This window comes from Amblyraja radiata (genome assembly GCF_010909765.2).
Source record: "Amblyraja radiata isolate CabotCenter1 chromosome 42 unlocalized genomic scaffold, sAmbRad1.1.pri SUPER_42_unloc_2, whole genome shotgun sequence".
NCBI lineage: Eukaryota > Metazoa > Chordata > Chondrichthyes > Rajiformes > Rajidae > Amblyraja > Amblyraja radiata.
In genome coordinates, this window is record NW_022630088.1 from 1,029,938 (window position 1) to 1,048,374 (window position 18,437).

The following is an 18,437-nucleotide window of genomic DNA, read 5'->3' on the forward strand; positions in this document are numbered from 1 at the left end:
CCTAGATGTACTAGTGGCCAGAGGACCTCGGGTGATGGAGGAACTGAAGGAAATTTACATAAGGCAGGAAATGGTGTTGGATAAACTGATGGGACTGAAGGCTGATAAATCCCCAGGGCCTGATGTTCGGCTTCCCAGGGTACTTAAGGAAGTAGCTCTAGAAACCGTGGATGCATTGGTGATCATTTTCCAATGTTCTATAGACTCAGGATCAGTTCCTGTGGATTGGAGGGTCGCTAATGTGATCCCACTTTTTAAGAAAGGGGGGAGAGAGAAAACAGGGAATTGTAGACCAGTTAGCCTGGTGGTGGGGAAGATGCTGGAGACAATTACAAAAGATGAAAGAGCGGCACATTTGGAGTGTGGAAGGGTAGGAAGTCTCGGCGCCCTCTGGCCCTCTGACTGTATCGCCTACCTGGCGGCGGGAGGCAGTGGCGCATCGTCTTTGTTTCTTTGTCTGCAGCGACCCCTGTCTATTGAAGGGATAGCACGGTAAAGAGAGAGAGAAGGGGGCCGACGACTACCAACCGCCGCCCGTCTCCACCGCCCACGTTGCACCAAGGTGTGCAGGTGGGTTGAAGTTAGTTTATTGTCACGTGTACTGAGGTACAGTGAAAAGCTTTTTTGTTGCGTGTTAGCCAGTCAGCAGGAACATGATTACAATCGATCCGTCTGCAGTGTACGGATACGGGATAAAGGGAATAACGTTGCAAGACATTTGTGACTCCAGCGTGGAGACATGGTTTCTCCCTGAAAAACGGTCTTAAGTGATAGGAGCAGAATTTGGCCATTCGGCCCATCAAGTCTACTCCGCCATTCAATCATGGCTGATCTATCTCTCCCTCCTAACACCATTCTCCTGCCTTCTCCCGGATAACCCCTGACACCCGTATCTCAATGCACAAAATGGTACTGAGCCAATATTAGGGGAAGGGGAGGTGGAATGAGACCTGGGTGTCCTTATACATCAGTCACTGAAGGTAAACATTCAGGTACAGCAGGCAGTGACGAAAACTGATGGCATATAACCATATAAACCATATAACAATTACAGCACGGAAACAGGCCATCTCGGCACTACAAGTCCGTGCCGAACAACATTTTTTCCCTTAGTCCCTCCTGCCTGCACTCATACCATAACCCTCCATTTCCTTCTCATCCATATGCCTATCCAATTTATTTTTAAATGATACCAACGAACCTGCCTCCACCACTTCCACTGGAAGTTCATTCCACACCGCTACCACTCTCTGAGTAAAGAAGTTCCCCCTCATGTTACCCCTAAACTTCTGTCCCTTAATTCTGAAGTCATGTCCTCTTGTTTGAATCTTCCCTATTCTCAAAGGGAAAAGCTTGTCCACATCAACTCTGTCTATCCCTCTCATCATTTTAAAGACCTCTATCAAGTCCCCCCGTAACCTTCTGCGCTCCAGAGAATAAAGACCTAACTTATTCAACCTATCTCTGTAACTTAGCTGTTGAAACCCAGGCAACATTCTAGTAAAATTCGTGTTTAAGAAAGAACTGCAGATGCTGGTAAAATCGAAGGTAGACACAAAATGATGAAGTAACTCAGCAGTTGAGGGACACAAAATGCTGGAGTAACTCAGCGGGTGAAGAAGGTGCTCGACCAGAAACGTCGCCAATTTCCTATCCATAGATGCTGCCTCACTCGCTGAGTTACTCCAGCATTTTGTTTCTACCAAAGCTAATGGCATGAGGGTCTTCATTGCAAGAGGATTTGAGTTTAGGAGGAAGGAGGTCCTACTGCGGTTGTGCAGTGCCCTGGTAAGACCGCACCTGGATAATTGTGTGCAATTTTGGTCTCCTAATTTGAGGAAGGACATTCTTGCTATTGAGGGAGTGCACCGTAGGATCACCAGGCTAATTACCGGCTTGGTAATCTGAGGAAAGACATCCCTAATCTGAGGAAAGACATTCTTGCCATAGAGGGAGTACAGAGAAGGTTCACCAGACTGATTCCTGGGATGGCAGGACTTTCATATGAAGAAAGACTGGATAGACTCGGCTTGTACTCGCTCGAATTTAGAAGATTGAGGGGAGATCTTATAGAAACTTAAGATCTCGTAGGCCCGCCGGCGATGCGATAACCCCCGCGAGCTGTCAAACGCCTCACTGCAGTACGGGCGGTTGTACGGCTGGACACTGTTGTGCACGGGCTGGTGGGACAGGGCGTGGGAGGCCATGTCAAAGTGCTCTCCACACATCGGGCTGGGGACGGGACGGTCGCCGGCATGCAGCTGTTGGTGGGACAGCAGGCTGTTGGAGCGGGTGAATCCCTTGCCGCACTGGGCGCAGGTGAAGGGGCGCTCGCCGGTGTGGGCGCGCTGGTGCTCCAGCAGCTTGGCAGAGCGGGTGAAGCCCTTGCCGCAATCGCTGCAGGTGTAGGGCCGCTCCCCGGTGTGCAGGCGCCTGTGCACCTTCAGGTCCTTGGACGACTTGAAGCCTTTGCCGCAGTCGGAGCAGGTGAAGGGCCGCTCACTGCTGTGCACCCGCCAGTGCTCCCGCAGCCCCGACAACCAGGCAAAGGTCTTTCCACAGGTGGAGCAGCCATAGGGCTTCTCGCCCGTCTGCACTTGCTGGTGGGACTTCAGGTTCTTCGCTGACTTGAAGCTCTTTCTGCAGTCGGAGCAGTCGAAGGGGCGTTCCCCTGTGTGTACCCACCGGTAGGTCTCCAGCTTGCTAGGGAGCTGCCAGGCCTTGCCACACACGTCGCACTCATAACGTTTCTCCTTGTTGTGCTCAGTCATGTGGTCCTCCACCGAAGCTCATCCCCTCGAATCTCAGCCCGCACACCGAGCAGGTGGGGAAGGGGGGGGGGGGCTCACCTCAATGGCCGCTCACGTCCCCGTCTCTCTGTCCACAGTAACGGCTCCTAAACCCTGCAGGAGGGGAACACAGAGGGTCATTGTTCCTGATGTTGGGGATGTCCAGAACAAGGGGTCACAGTTTAAGGATAAAGGGGAAATCTTTCAGGACTGTGATGAGAAAAACGTTTTTCACACAGAGAGTGGCGAATCTCTGGAATTCTGTGCCACAGAATGTAGTTGAGGCCAGTTAATTGGCTATATTTAAGAGGGATGTGGCCCTTGTGGCTAAAGTGATCAGGGGGTATGGAGAGAAGGCAGTTGCAGGATGCTTAGTTGGGTGATCAGCCATGATCATATTGAATGGCGGTGCAGGCTCGAAGGGCCGAATGGCCTCTACTCCTGCACCTATTTTCTATGTTTTCTATTTCTAAAAAGGAGGACCAGACCTCCTGCTTCCCTCTCTCATTGACTGATATCTCCCGCCCGCCTCGGGCTCCGGATCCTCAGGAAGGAAGGAGGGGGTGGGTTCAGGGAAGCGGGGCCAAGCGGCGGAGGCGGCGGCTGTTCCCACCTGAGCTCCAGCCTCACGTGACCGGCAACTAAGCCCCGCCCCCCCCCCCCCCCCCCCCCCCCCCCCCCCCACTGACGGGCAGCGCCAGCGGCCAATGGGAGCTCGGTGACCACGTGGCAGGCAAACATCACAGCACAGGTCACAGAGCGGAGCTCCACACCCACCCACTCCCGGCCAAAAATAGACCACTCCTGCTAAATGCAATGGGCTGATGTACCATGATACCCAGGTCTCGTTGCATCTCCCCTTTTCCTAATCGGCCACCATTCAGATAATAGTCTACTCTCCTCTTTTTGCCACCAGTGGATAACCTCACATTTATCCACATTATACTGCATCTGCCATGCATTTGCCCACTTACCCAGCCTATCCAAGTCACCTTGCAGCCTCCTAGCATCCTCCTCACAGCTAACACTGCCCCCCAGCGTCGTGTCATCCGCAAACTGTTGCATTCAATTCCCTCGTCCAAATCATTAATATATATTGTAAATAGCTGGGGTCCCAGCACTGAGCCTTGCGGTACACACTAGTCACTGCCTGCCATTCTGAAAAGGACCCGTTTACTCCTACTCTTTGCTTCCTGTCTGCCAGTCAGTTCTCTATCCACATCAATACTGAACCCCCAATACCGTGTGCTTTAAGTTTGAATACTAATCTCTTATGTAGGACCTTGTCGGAAGCCTTCTGAAAGTCCAGATATAACACATCCACTGGTTCCTTCTTATCCACTTTACTAGGTTCATCCTCGAAAAATTCTATACGATTCGTCAGGCATGATTTACCTTTCATAAATCCATACTGACTTTGTCCAATGATTTCACCACTTTCCAAATGTGCTGCTATCCCATCTTTAATAACTGACTCTAGCAGTTTCCCCACTATCGATGTTAGACTATCTGGTCTGTAATTCCCTGTTTTCTCTCTCCCTCACTTTTTAAAAAGGGGGGTTACATTAGCTACCCTCCAATCCTCAGGAACTAATCCAGAATCTAAAGTGTTTTGAAAATTATCACTAATGCATCTACTATTTCTGTGGCTACTTCCTTAAGTACTCTGGGACGCAGCCTATATGGCGCTGGGGATTTATCGGCCTTTAATCCATTCAATTTACCTAACATCACTTCCCGGCTAACCTGGATTTCACTCAGTTCCTCCATCTCATTTGACCCCCGGTCCCCTTCTATTTCCGGCAGATTATTAAGTGGATAGGGTGGGTATGGGGTAAAAGGAGCGAATTAATAATATTAATATATCAAGGGGGGTAGTTAGCGTGTGTGTGGGGGTAGCTAGCGTGTGTGCAGGGGGGTAGTTAGTGTGTGTGATGCCGCATGCCCCCCACAACCACACGTTGGGGGAACAGACCCAACGGGTCTGCACTTGGTCTAGTTATAATATGAAACACTGATCTTGGATGTGGATGTATTTATTTGTGTGTGTGTGTCCGTGTGTGTGATTCACATCTCCTCGAAAACCAGAGCGCTAATGGTGATATGTTTACATATTCCGGTAGAGATCTACCTCATGATCGCAAAAAGCCCCTCATCAGAAAATGTGATTCATTATTTCCCGAGTTTTTTACAAAAATTGTTCAACAATCTGAGCTCTATTTTGAAGTTAACAGCTGATGACGTCACAAGGTGAGCTGCGCAGTTTCAACGCGCCACCTGTTGCGCACTGTTTTCAGGAGTGACGTCATTACCCTCCCCCCCCCCCCCCCCCCCCTCGGTTCTTCAAAAGATGCAGAAAGAACGAGCAAGTCGGCTCTGTTCTGCAGATCCCGACGGCTTCCGAAGGCGCTTCCCTGACTTTCAGAGCGCTTCTGAGGTCAACACATGCTAGCCTCAAGAAGGGTCTGAAGAAGGGTTTCGGCCCGAAACGTCGCCTATTTCCTTCGCTCCATAGATGCTGCTGCACCCGCTGAGTTTCCCCAGCAATTTTGTGTACCATGCTAGCCTCAACTCGGCTTTCCCGAGAGTTGTTTACTAGAGTTGGGCCCTGTACTTGAGCTCTCTCTTTCCCCGGGGTCACTCCGCTTTTCGCAGCACCCTCGCTCGCCCGGCTTCCATTCTCCTCTCCCCCTTCCTCTCCGCCTCCTCTCTACCCCACTCCTCGCTCCCCTCTTCTCTAGCCCCTTCTAACCTCCTCTCTCTCCCTTCCCCTTCTGCCCCCCACCAGTACTCTCCCCCACCCCCTCCTCCACAACCCCTCCCCCCTCCACCCCACCTCCTCCCTTTCCCCATCCTCTCTCCCCTCTACTGTCTCTCCCTTCTACTTCCTCTCCCTTCCCTCCCCTCACCGCTACCCCCCCTTTTTATCTCCCTCTCCCCCATCCCCTCTGCCTCCCCCTCTCTCTCTCCCCATCCCCCCTCTTGTCGCCTCCCCACTACCCCTCTCCCCCACTCCTCCCACCCACCCTCTCCCCCCTCCACTCTACCCCTCCCTCCCACTCAAACCCCCCTCACTCCCCACTCTCTCCCCCCCTCAACCTCCCTCACACCCTCCTTTTCTCCCTTCCCCTCGCCCCTCTGCCCCCGCTCCCCACTACCCCACTACCCCCCTCACCCCTACTCCGCCCACATTCCACTCCCCTCCCTTCCCCCCCCTCTCCGCCCACTCCTCCCACCCTCCTCTCTACCTCTCTCCCCCCTCCTCTACCTCTCTCCTTTCTCCCCCCACCTCTCTCCCCTCTACTCTCTCTCCCCTCCTCTCCCCCTCCCCTTCCTTTCCCTCCTCTCCCACTCCTCTCTCTCCCCTCCTCTCTACCCTCCTCCTATCTCCTCTCTACTTTCTCTCGCCCTCCCTCCCCCTCCCCTTTCCCCCTGCCCTTTCGCACTCTCCCCCTCACCCGCTTTCCCCATCTCTCCCCTCCTCTTTCGCCCCTTCCCCCCCTCTCTACCCCCTCCTCTCCCACCCCTCTCACCCGCCTCCCCCCTGTGTGTGTGGGGGGTGGTTAGTGTGTGTGTGACGCTGCTACCCCCCCCCCCCCCCCGGTATGTAATTTATTGTGCGTTTGTATGTAATTTTTGTATGTAATCATTCTCTCTCCCTCTCACTTCCTACCCCATCTTCCCCTCTCTCCAGTCTCTCCCTCCCCCACCTCTCTCTCTCTCCCTCTTTTTTTAAATGTACCAACATTTTTTGTACAGCATGATGTCCCAAGCCTTGTACTCAATGCTCTGACTGATGAAGACAAGCTTGACAAACTGCTTCTTCATCACCCTGTTTATCGCTTTCAGACAATCTTGCACTCGTACTATTCTGCGGTCTCTGTGTCCACCTACAACATTCTCTGGGGCTCTGCTGCCATTTACAGTGTAAGTCCTGCTGCTGCTGCACTGATTTAACTTCCCACTTTGCACTTGTCCAAGTTCAATTCAACCTGCCATTATTCCTTGGCCCACATTTCCAATTGATCCAGACACTGCTGCAATTTCAGAGAGTAAGTCAATCGCTTTAAAGTCCTGTACATCACCAACTGTGCTGCCGCTGCTGTCTACAAACTTACTGAGAGAGACAGAGAGGGGGGGGGGGGGGGGGGGAGAAGAGTGAAAATAGTACGAGTGCATAATTCTCTGAAAGCGATAACACACAGAGAGACAGACAGACAGACGGGGTGATGAAGAAGCAGCAGCAGCAGTTTGTCAAACTTGCTCGCGTTCATCATCAGTCAGAGCATTGAGTACAAGAGTTACTTGGGACATACATCATGTTAGAGAGAGCTGTACGAAAGATGTCGGTGTATGTGTATGTGTGTGTGTGGCAATACTTGGGGAGTGTAGTGTGCTATTCTGGTCCCCGAAACTACTAGAAGCATTCATTGTGAGAAGCGGTGGCAAAAAGATTCATATTAGTGCTGGAGTGAGTGAGCGCTTCTGTGTGAGTTTCTTAACAACGGGAGCCTGATACCAGTAGATCGTCCTTTGCAACAGAAGCCTGTTGGCATTAGGCCTTCCTTGACAATAGACTAGGCCTTCTCTAGCAACAGGAGCCTGACTCCAGTAGGCCTTTACTTGCCCATAACTTAGGCTAAAGCCCAGAGGTTAGGCCCGAGGCCTATTACATTGCCATGAGACCTACAAAACACAGCCTAGAACATAGGCCAAAGCAAACAACTCAGGCCCATGGTAAAAAATACAGGCCTGGAGCCTATAACACAGGCTCGGAGCCCACAACACAACCCTGAAGCCTACAAAACAGGCTTGGAGGCCCAGAATGTAGGCCAAAGCCCACAACTACACTGAATGGACAGTGAACACCATCACTCTCGTGAAAAAGTCACAGCAGCGGCTATATTTCCTGAGGTCTCTGCGGAGAGCAAACGTTTCACAGCAGCTGTTGCTGTCCTTCCACCGGTGCACCGTGGAAAGCATCCTCGTGCTTGCCCCCTCCTACATTAAAGTCTTCTCACCCACCCCTCCATCTCCAGGTCCCTCAGATCGGCCGACGTGGGGCAGCTGAATATCCCGTGGTCTAAGCGTAAGCTTAGGGGCGACCGCGCCTCTGCGGTTGCAGCTCCTAGACTGTGGAACAGCATCCCCCTTCTCATCAGAACTGCCCCCTCCATCGACTCCTTTAAGTCAAGACTAAAAACTTATACTCCCAAGCCTTTCCTAACGTCCACTGAGCGAGGGCTATATGTATGTAGTTTGTTTGTTTATACTATCCTTATAACAAATATAAAGCACTTTGGCCAATGACAGTTGTTTTTTAAATATGCTATATAAATAAATGTGACTTGACTTGACTTGACTGACTCTCCCATTGGCATCCTGGTGTGGTTTGCTAGCTGCACTGTGGCTGAAAGGAAGGCACTACAGAGAGTTATTAAAACAGCACAGAGCATCACAAACGCTCAACTACCCTCCTTGGAAGACATTTACAGGGCCCGATGTTTATGCCGGGCCACAAACATCAAACAGGACACATCCCACCCTGCCAACCACTTTTTCACTCTACTGCCCTCTGGGAGGCGATACAGGTCTCTGAAGGCCCGCACTTGTAGACTAATTAACAGTTCTACCCATGTGCCATTAAAGAACTAAACTCAGATAGATAACACTGCGGGCAACACAACACTATTCGTGGTGCAATGTAAAAATTTGTCTGTTGGAGTGTGCAATATAATGTGCAATATTTTTATATTTCTATTATCTATTTATTCATTTCATTCATTGATCTTGCCGGTATATGAGATAACGGTAATGGTTGTTTGTGTTTTGTTCTTTTAAATTTTTTATCCCGTGTCTTCTATGTAGACCACTGAAGGAGATGCAGTGAAATTTCGTTGTACAGTTGTTGTGCAATGACAATAAAACGTATTTGATTTGATTTGATTTGAACTAGGCCCGGAGCCTACAACACAGCCCTGAGGCCCACAACACAGGCTTTGAAGCCCAGAACTTAGGCCAAACTTCCTGAATTCCCTGAGGGGACCAAAGTATTTATTATTATTATTATTTTTATATATATATATTTTACAAAGCCCACAGGTTAGGCCAAGGCAAAAAATACAGGCCTGGAGCTTATAATACAGCCCTGGGGCCTACGAAACACAGGCTCGGAATTTCCAGAACTTAGGGCAAGCCCACAACACAGGCATGGGGCCTAAAATACAGGCCCTGAGCCCTCAAAATAGCCTTGAGGCCTACGAAACACAGGCCCGGTAGACCAGAACTTCGGGCCAAGCCTTTAACACTGGCCTGGGACCTAAAACGCTTAGCCGACAGCAACGTACTAAACCTCTGAATCAAAGAGCATTATTGCGAGATATTTTTGTGGGTGCTTAGTGACAGATTATAATATATTTGCGTATTTATGCTTGGATCTAAATGTTTTAGAGTGAAGCTTTTTGTGCCTGCATCTAGCTGTGTTAGCTGTGAGGAGGATGCTAGGAGGCTGCAAGGTGACTTGGATAGGCTGGGTGAGTGGGCAAATGCATGGCAGATGCAGTACAATGTGGATAAATGTGAGGTTATCCACTTTGGTGGCAAAAAAAGTAGACTATTATCCGAATGGTGGCCGATTAGGAAAAGGGGAGATGCAAAGAGACCTGGGTGTCATGGTACACCAGTCAGTGAAAGTAGGCATGCAGGTGCAGCAGGCAGTGAAGAAAGCGAATGGTATGTTAGCATTCATAGCAAAAGGATTTGAGTATAAGAGCAGAGAGGTTCTACTGCAGTTGTACAGGGTCTTGGTGAGACCACACCTGGCGTATTGCGTACAGTTTTGGTCTCCTAATTTGAGGAAAGAAATTCTTGCCATAGAGGGAGTACAGAGAAGGTTCACCAGACTGATTCCTGGGATGGCAGGACTTTCATATGAAGAAAGACTGGATAGACTCGGCTTGTACTTGCTAGAATTTAGAAGATTGAGGGGGGATCTTATAGAAACGTACAAGATTCTTAAGGGTTTGGGCAGGCTAGATGCAGGAAGTTATTCCCGAAATTGGAGAAGTCCAGAACAAAGGGTCACAGATTAAGGATAAGAGGGAAGTCTTTTAGGAACAAGATGAGAAAATCAGTTTTTACACAGAATCTATGGAATTCTCTGCCACAGAAGGTAGTTGAGGCCAGTTCATTGGCTATATTTAAGAGGGAGTTAGATATGGCCCTTGTGGCTAAAGGGATCAGGGGGTATGGAGACAAGGCAGGTACAGGATACTGAGGGATGATCAGCCATGATCATATTGAATGGCGGTGCAGGCTCGAAGGGCCGAATGGCCTACTCCTGCACCTATTTACTATGTTTCTATGTTTCAATGTGCCAAAAATCAGCAATTAGACGACAGCATGCATTAATAAAAGCAAAATATCGCATGATTGTGTTAAATGTCCCTCTCTAATGTCTCCCCCCTTCCTCTCCCCCTCTTTCTACCTCACTCTCTCTCTCTCCCTCTTTCTCTCAGTTCCCCCTCTCTGCCCTCTCTACACTGTGCCAAACGCTCTAAATCCACACTCTACAAGATAACGCTGCTCGCTCTCTCTTCCCTCCTCACTCCCATTCATTTCTCTCATCCCTTTCTACCTCCCTCTCTATTTATCTCTCCCCTCACATTTCCCCACTTCCCCTTTCTCTCTTTCTCACCCCTCTATCTCGGTCTCCCCCTCTCTCTCCACCCCCTCGCTCTCCCCCCTTTCACTCTCCCCCTCTCTCTCTCCACCCACTCTCTCTCCCCCACCTCCAACGACGTAACAGAATAGCCAAACCAGCAACTGTAAGTTTTCCTGAGTTATCTCCACTATTCGAGTTACGATGAGAGAATGGTTTGACAAGTCCATAGGTCTCGTTCGAGGGAGGACATTCTTGCTATTGAGGGAGTGCAGCATAGGTTCACCAGGTTAATTCCGGGGATGGAGGGACTGACAGACAATGAATAAATGGGTCGACTGGGCTTGTATTCACTTCAATTTAGAAGGATGAGAGGGTATCTTATAGAAACATATAAAATTATTAAGGGATTGGACAGCCTAGATGCAGGAAACATGTTCCCCATGTTGGGGGAGTCCAGAACCAGGGGCCACAGTTTAGGAATAAGGGGTTGGCCATTAAGGACTGAGATGAGGAAAAACATTTTCACCCAGAGAGTTGTGAATCAGTGGGATTCTCGGCCACAGAAGGCGGTGGAGGCCAATTCACTGGATGTTTTCAAGAGAGAGTTGGATTTAGCTCTTGGGGCTAATGGAATCAGGGGATATGGGGAGAAGGCAGGAACGGGGCAATGATTGTGGATGATCAGCCATGATCACATTGAATGGCGGTGCTGGCTCGAAGGGCCGAATGGCAACTCCTGCACCTATTGTCTATGTTTCTATGTAAATGCTTTTCACTCCACATCACCGTCTACATCTCTCCTGCGACTCTCAGCCTGAGGAAGGGTCTCGACCTGGAAACGTCGCCCATTCCTTCTCTCCCGCTGAGTTCCTGCAGCATCTTGTTGTCTGGCCCGGCCGCGTCCTGGCAACCGTTGCTAGGGCGGGATGGGCGGCTCCGATTGGCGGAGGGGGCTGTCCATCCGAGGGGCGGGGCTACGGCCCGACCTATAGGACACGGAGGCGGGGACGCGGCTCTAATTGGTTGGAAACGATGAGGGGGCGGGACCTGGTGCTTTGTGACGCCGGCCCCGGATCTGCTCCCATTAGTCGCTGGCGCTGCCCGTCAATGGGGAGGACAGAGGGAGGGGGCGGGACCTGGTGCTTTGTGACGTTGGCCCGGTGGGGCGTTGCTGGACCCGCTGTCATTGGTCGATGGCGCTGCCCGTCTATGGGGGTGACAGAGGGAGGGGGCGGGACCTTGTCGCCGGTCACGTGAGGCGGGGCCGGGAGCTCAGGTTCAAGTGAGTTTATTGTCACGTGTCCCTGTATAGGACAATGAAATTCTTGCTTTGCTTCAGCACACAGAACATAGTAGGCACTGACTACAAAACAGACCAGTGTGTCCATATACCATATGTAGAGTCTGAAGAATGGTTTCGGCCCGAAACCTCGCCTATTTCCTTCGCTCCATAGATGCTGCTGCACCCGTTGAGTTTCTCCAGCATTTTTGTGTACCTACCATTGTATAAATATGTACACGTCGCGGTGGGCGGCGCAACTCACGTCGCAGCGTCTCTAGTCCGTCTGTCTTTTTATTATTTTCTGTCTCGTTTTAATGTAGTTTTTATTTATTTTTGACGGGTTATGTGTGTGTGTGTGTGTGTGTGTGTGTGTGTGTGGGTGTGTGTGTATGTGGGGGGACGACGACTTTAAAATCTTTCCTCTGCATGGAGAACTCGACCTTTTCTTTGTCGGGTCTCCGTTGTCGTTTGGGGCTGCATCGTGGAGCAGGAACGACCTGGGGCTCCAGTCGCGGAGCTGCGGACTTACCCACCATCGCGGAGCTGGCCGAGTCCGGAGCGGGAGGAGCGGTGGTGGACGCTGCTGTGACCCGACCCCCGGTGTTTCGGAGGCTCCAACCACAGGTCTGGCAGACAGGAACACCGGGAGCCCGCGGGTCCCTGCTGGGAGAACGCTTTTCAGCGCTTCCGCAACGGCGACTTCTCCCGCCCGAGTTGCGGGGTTGAAGCTTACCTGGAGCGGGGCCTTACTTCACCGCCCGGCGTGGCTTTGAATGGCCGCGGGACTTTGCTAGCGCCCGCCGGGGGCTCCAACAACAAGACCCGGAGCGTGGCCTTGCATCACCCGGCGCGGCTTTAATGGCCGCGGGACAATTACCATCGCCCGCCGGGGGCTTTGACTCTGACATCGGGGGGGAGAGGGGGGTGCAGGGGAGAGATACGTGTTTTGCCTTCCATCACAGCGAGGAGGAGATGCGCTGTGATGGATGTCTGTGTAAATTGTGTTGTGTCTTGGGTCTTTTTCTTTTTGTATGTATGACTGCAGAAGCAACATTTCATTTGGACCTCAATGAGGTACAAATGACAAGTAAAATTGTATTGTTTTGTATTGTATTGCATGTACACACATGAATAAATAAACTGATAAAGTGCAAATAACAGATAATGGGTTATTAATAATCAGAGTTTTGTCCGAGTCCGGTTTAATAGCCTGATGGCTGTGGGGAAGTAGCTATTCCTGAACCTGGTCGTTGCAGTCTTCAGACTCCTGTACCTTCTACCTCAAGATAGCAGGGAGATGAGTGTGTGGCCAGGATGATGTGGGACTTTGATGATGCTGCCAGCATTTTTGAGGCAGCGACTGCGATAAATCCCCTCGATGGAAGGAAGGTCAGAGCCGATGATGGACTGGGCAGCATTTACTACTTTTTGTAGTCTTTTCCTTTCCAGGGCGCTCAAGTTGCCGAACCAAGCCATGATGCAACCGGTCAGCATGCTCTCTTCTGTGCACCTGTAGAAGTTAGAGAGAGTCCTCCTTGACAAACCGACTCTCCGTAATCTTCTGAGGAAGTAGAGGCGCTGATGAGCTTTCTTGATAATTGCATCAGTGTTCTCGGACCAGGAAAGATAATAATAATAATAATACATTTTATTTATGGGCGCCTTTCAAGAGTCTCAAGGACACCTTACAAAAATTGAGCATGTATAGGAAAAACATGTAAGGGGAATGAAATAAATAGTAGAGACATGACTAGTACACAAAGTAAAGACAGAATTCAATACAAAACACAGCATGAGGCAATTAACGCACAGATGAAAAGGGACGGGGACGTGGGGCTAAGGATAGGCAGAGGTGAAGAGATGGGTCTTGAGGCGGGACTGGAAGATGGGGAGGGACACGGAATTGCGGATCAGTTGGGGGAGGGAGTTCCAGAGCCTGGGAGCTGCCCTGGAGAAGGCTCTGTCCCCAAAACTGCAGAGGTTGGACTTGTGGATGGAGAGGAGACCGGCTGATGTGGATCTGAGGGACCGTGAGGGTTGGTAGGGGGAGAGGAGGTCAGTGAGATATGTGGGGGCCAGATGGTGGAGGGCTTTGTAGGTGAGGACCAGGATTTTGTAGGTGATCCGGTGGGAGATGGGAAGCCAGTGAAGTTTTTTGAGGACTGGAGTGATGTGATGCCAAGATTTGGTGTGGGTGATGAGTCGGGCGGCTGCGTTCTGGACCAGTTGGAGTCGGTTGATGTAGGTGGAGCTGATGCCAAGGAGAAGTGAGTTGCAATAGTCCAGTCGGGAGGAGATGAAGGCATGTATGAGTCTTTCAGCAGCAGGCGGTGTGAGAGAGGGTCTGAGTTTGGCGATGTTGCGGAGATGAAAGAAGGAGGTTTTAATGACATGGTGGATGTGAGGCTCAAGGGAGAGGGTGGAATCAAAGATCACGCCAAGGTTGCGGGCCTGGGGAGATGGGGAGACAGTGGTGCTGTCGATGGTGAGAGTGGGGTTATTGATTTTGCTGAGTGTGGCTTTGGAGCCTATGAGGAGGAATTCTGTCTTATCGCTGTTGAGTTTGAGGAAATTATGTTGCATCCAGGTTTTTATAGCTGACAAACAGGAGTTGATATGGGAGAGGGGGGGGTTGTGGGGGGATTTGGTGCCAAGGTAAATCTGGGTGTCATCAGCGTAACAGTGGAAGTCCAGATTGAAGTGGCTGAGTATCTGACCAAGGGGGAGGATGTAGATGATGAAGAGGAGGGGGCCGCGTACGGAGCCTTGGGGAACGCCTTGAGTGACTGCGGCTGTAGCAGAGGTGTGGTTGTGGAGAGAGATGAAGTGGGATCTGTTGGAAAGGTAGGAACGGAGCCAGCTGAGTGCAGAGCCTTCAATGCCGAGGTCCTTGAGTCTGGTGAGCAGGATGTTATGGTTCACTGTATCGAAGGCTGCGCTCAGGTCGAGGAGGATGAGGATGTTGAGGGAACCAGTGTCAGCAGAGGTGAGGAGGTCGTTGAGGACTTTGAGGAGAGCAGTTTCTGTGCTATGGAGGGGGCGAAAGCCAGATTGGAGGGGTTCAAGTAGGTTATACGCAAGGAGGTGGGAATGAAGTTGCGACGCAACGATACGCTCCAGGGTTTTTGAAAGGAAGGGGAGGTTTGAGATTGGGCGGTAGTTAATGAGAGAGGAGGGATCAAGACCAGGTTTCTTTAAGATTGGTGTAACGGCAGCAGTTTTGAAAGCGGAGGGGACAATTCCTTGGGACAATGAGGAGTTGAAGAGATTAGTGAGGTAGGGGCAGAGAACGGGGAGGCAGGACTTCAACAGGGGAGTGGGGAGAGGGTCGAGGGAGCAGGTGGTGGGTTTGGAAGAGCTGATGAGTTTGGAGATTTCAATAGGGGTGACCAGGTCAAACTGGGAGAGGAAGCAGTGTGGAGGAGGGGTAAGGAGGTCAGTGGAGATGTTGAAAGGAGGGGCCTTGGTAGATCTTCAGAGATGTGCAATCCCAGGAATATGAAGCGCTTGAACCTTCCAACCATCGACCGTTGATATAAATGGGTCTGTGGGTCCCCATCCTACTCCTTCCAAAGTCCATTGGCTTTGCTGGTGTTGAGGGCCAGGTTATTGCGCTGGCACCATATGGACAGTTGCTCGATCTCTCTTGTATACTCTGACTCATCCCCATCAGTGATACGCCCCACAATAGTGGTGTCGTCAGCGAACTTGATGATGGAGTTCGCGCTGTGTCCACTGTCTTCAACGGTGTAGACATAGAAACATAGAAAATAGGTGCAGGAGTAGGCCATTCGGCCCTTCGAGCCTGCACCGCCATTCAATATGATCATGGCTGTCCATCCAACTCAGGGTATCCTGTACCTGCCTTCTCTCCATACCCCCTGATCCCTTTAGCCACAAGGGCCACATCTAACTCCCTCTTAAATATAGCCAATGAACTGGCCTCAACTACCTTCTGTGCCAGAGAATTCCAGAGACTCACCACTCACTGTGTGAAAAATGTTTTCCTCATCTCGGTCCTAAAAGATTTCCCCTTTATCCTTAAACTGTAAAGGCAGGTGCATTATAAACGCATACCCTTACACACACACACACATCAATTTCTTTACACAATCTCACACATTCACACTCACATACGCGTGCTAACACACATGCATGGACTCACACTGTCACACACAAACAATAACCAATGCGAGTCAGGCTGCATCTCTGTACATGTTTAATTTATTTATCAGTTTAGTCTAGTTTATTACCACGCGTAGCGAAAAGCTTTTGTTGCGTGCTATCCAGTCAGCAAAAAGACGATACATGATTAAAATCGAGCCATTTACAGTGTACAGATACATGATAACGGGATAACGTTTAGTGCAAGATAAAGCCAGCGAAGTCTGATCAAGGATAGTTTGAGGGTCTCCAATGAGGTAGCTAGTAGTTCAGCACTGCTCTCTAGTTGTGGCGAGCTGGTTCTCCCCTCTCCTCTACTCTCTCTACACCAACCACTGCACCTCCACAGCCACTTCTGTCAAGCTTCTCAAGTTTGCGGATGACACAACCCTGATTCAACTGATCCATGATGGGGAGGAATCTGCCTAAAGACAGGAAGTTTCACAGCTGGCGTCCTGGTGCCTTCGTAACAACCTAGAGCTCAATGCTCTTAAGAGAGTGGAATTGATTGTAAACTTGCGGAGAGCTCCCCCTCTCCTCACGCCACTCACCTTCAACAACACCACAGTCACATCTGTGGCGGATTTTAAGTTCCTGGGAACCATCTTCTCTGAGGACCTTAAGTGGGGGGCGACCATCGACTCCACAGTCAAAAAGGCACAACAGAGGAAGTTCCGGCCGCAGCTGAGGAAGCACAATCTTCCACAGGCAATGATGGTCCAATTCTACACGGCCATCGTAGAGTCTGTTCTCACCTTCTCCATCATGGTCTGGTTTGGCTCAGCCACCAAGCACGACTCCTGGAGGCTGCAGCGAACCAAGGTTATTGGCTGCAACCTTCCCTACATTGATGAACTGTACACTGTCAGGGGCTGGAAGCGAGCGGGCAAGATCATCTCTGACCCCTCTTACCCTGGCCACAAACTCTTTGAATCACTTCCCTCTGGAAGGCGACTCCGGACTGTCAAAGATGCCACAGCCAGACATAAAAACAGTTTTTATCCACGAGTAGTTACTCTACTCAACAGCCAAACATCTGTAGCCTCACTTTGATCTGGTATTTTGTTGGTTCACAAGCTTGATCAATGGTATTTTATCATTAATGTTTTATTATTATTCATGTTTAGTGTTTTTTGAGACATTCGTAACTGTCACTGTATGTCATGTTATTACTTGTGGGCGGAGCACCAAAGCAAATTCCTTCTATGTGAATACTTGGCCAATAAACGCACTTCCTTACTTCAGTTGCCTGACAACGGCTTGGAAGAAATTGTCCCTGAAACTGGAGGTGTGGGGATTTGGAGAAGGGGAGAAGAAGAGTGGCCAGAGTGAGACTAGAACGTCATTATGCTGCTGACCTTGCCGAGGTAGCATGAGGGATAAATTCAGTCAATAGAAGGGAAGTTGCTTTGTGTGATGGTCTGGGCCGCATCCACAATTCACTGCAATTTCATGCGGTCTGGGATGGAGCTGTTCCCAAACTAAGCTGTGCTGCATCCTGATCAAATATATTCTGAGGCGCATCTATAGAAGTTGGTGAGATTTGTAGGGGACACGCCGAACTTTCTAAGCCCTCTAAGAAGATGGATAGATGATGTTTCGGCTCAGGACCCATCTTCAGGCTGATTGTGGTGGGAAGGGGGGGGGGGGGGGAGGCTTGTGATGTAAGCGGTACAAAAGACTAGGCTCGTATTCACTGAAGATTAGAAGGATGAGGGGGTTCTTATAGAAACATATAAAATTATAAAAGGACTGGACAAGCTAGATGCAGGAAAAATGTTCCCAATCTTGGGTGAGTCCAGAACCAGGGGCCACACAGTCTTAGAATAAGGGAGAGGCCATTTAAGACTGAGGTGAGAAGAAAAAAAACGTTTTCACCCAGAGAGTTGTGAATTTGTGGAATTCCCTGCCACAGAGGGCAGTGGAGGCCAAGTCACTGGATGGATTTAAGAGAGAGTTAGAGAGAGCTCTAGGGGCTAGTGGAGTCAAGGGATATGGGGAGCAGGGAGGCACGGGTTATTGATAGGGGACGATCAGCCATGATCACAACGAATGGCGGTGCTGGCTCGAAGGGCCGAATGGCCTCCTCCTGCACCTATTTTCTATGTTTCTATGCATCCTGATTAAATATATTCTGAGGCGCATTTATAGAAGATGGGATGATTTGTAGGGGACAGCTGAACTTTCCAAGCCCTCGAAGAAGATGGATAGGTTGGGCGGTTGAGACATGAGAATACAAGATAAAAGTTGTGAGATATGGATTGAAGAGGATAGAATCATAATGAGAGTGGAAGGAATATCGGTGGAAGTGATGAAGCCGAATTTTAGTTAAAATATAAGAAGATATTAAATTGGCTTCTGGGCTAGTTTACAGCTTATATTTAGTCTCAAATTAGGCTTGCCTCAGGTTGCGGGTGTGTGAGATAATAAATCCTATAACATTGTCTCCCAAGTGAGGAAGTGACAGAGAAAGAAACAGCTAGTCACATCTTTGAAGTAAGATGCCATAAACCAAATGGCCTATGTTTATGAAGGACCA

General features: G+C 50.1%; 1 long non-coding RNA gene across 1 annotated transcript; it reads right to left on the minus strand.

Annotated features, from left to right (window-relative positions):
* Window positions 1-1,972: 1,972 nt before the first annotated feature.
* Window positions 1,973-17,704, minus strand: LOC116969045. Its single transcript, XR_004410599.1, has 3 exons — window positions 17,574-17,704; window positions 9,752-9,754; window positions 1,973-2,015 (listed from the first exon to the last, which is right to left on the minus strand). It is a non-coding gene; the product is annotated as an uncharacterized LOC116969045 (long non-coding RNA).
* Window positions 17,705-18,437: the final 733 nt, after the last annotated feature.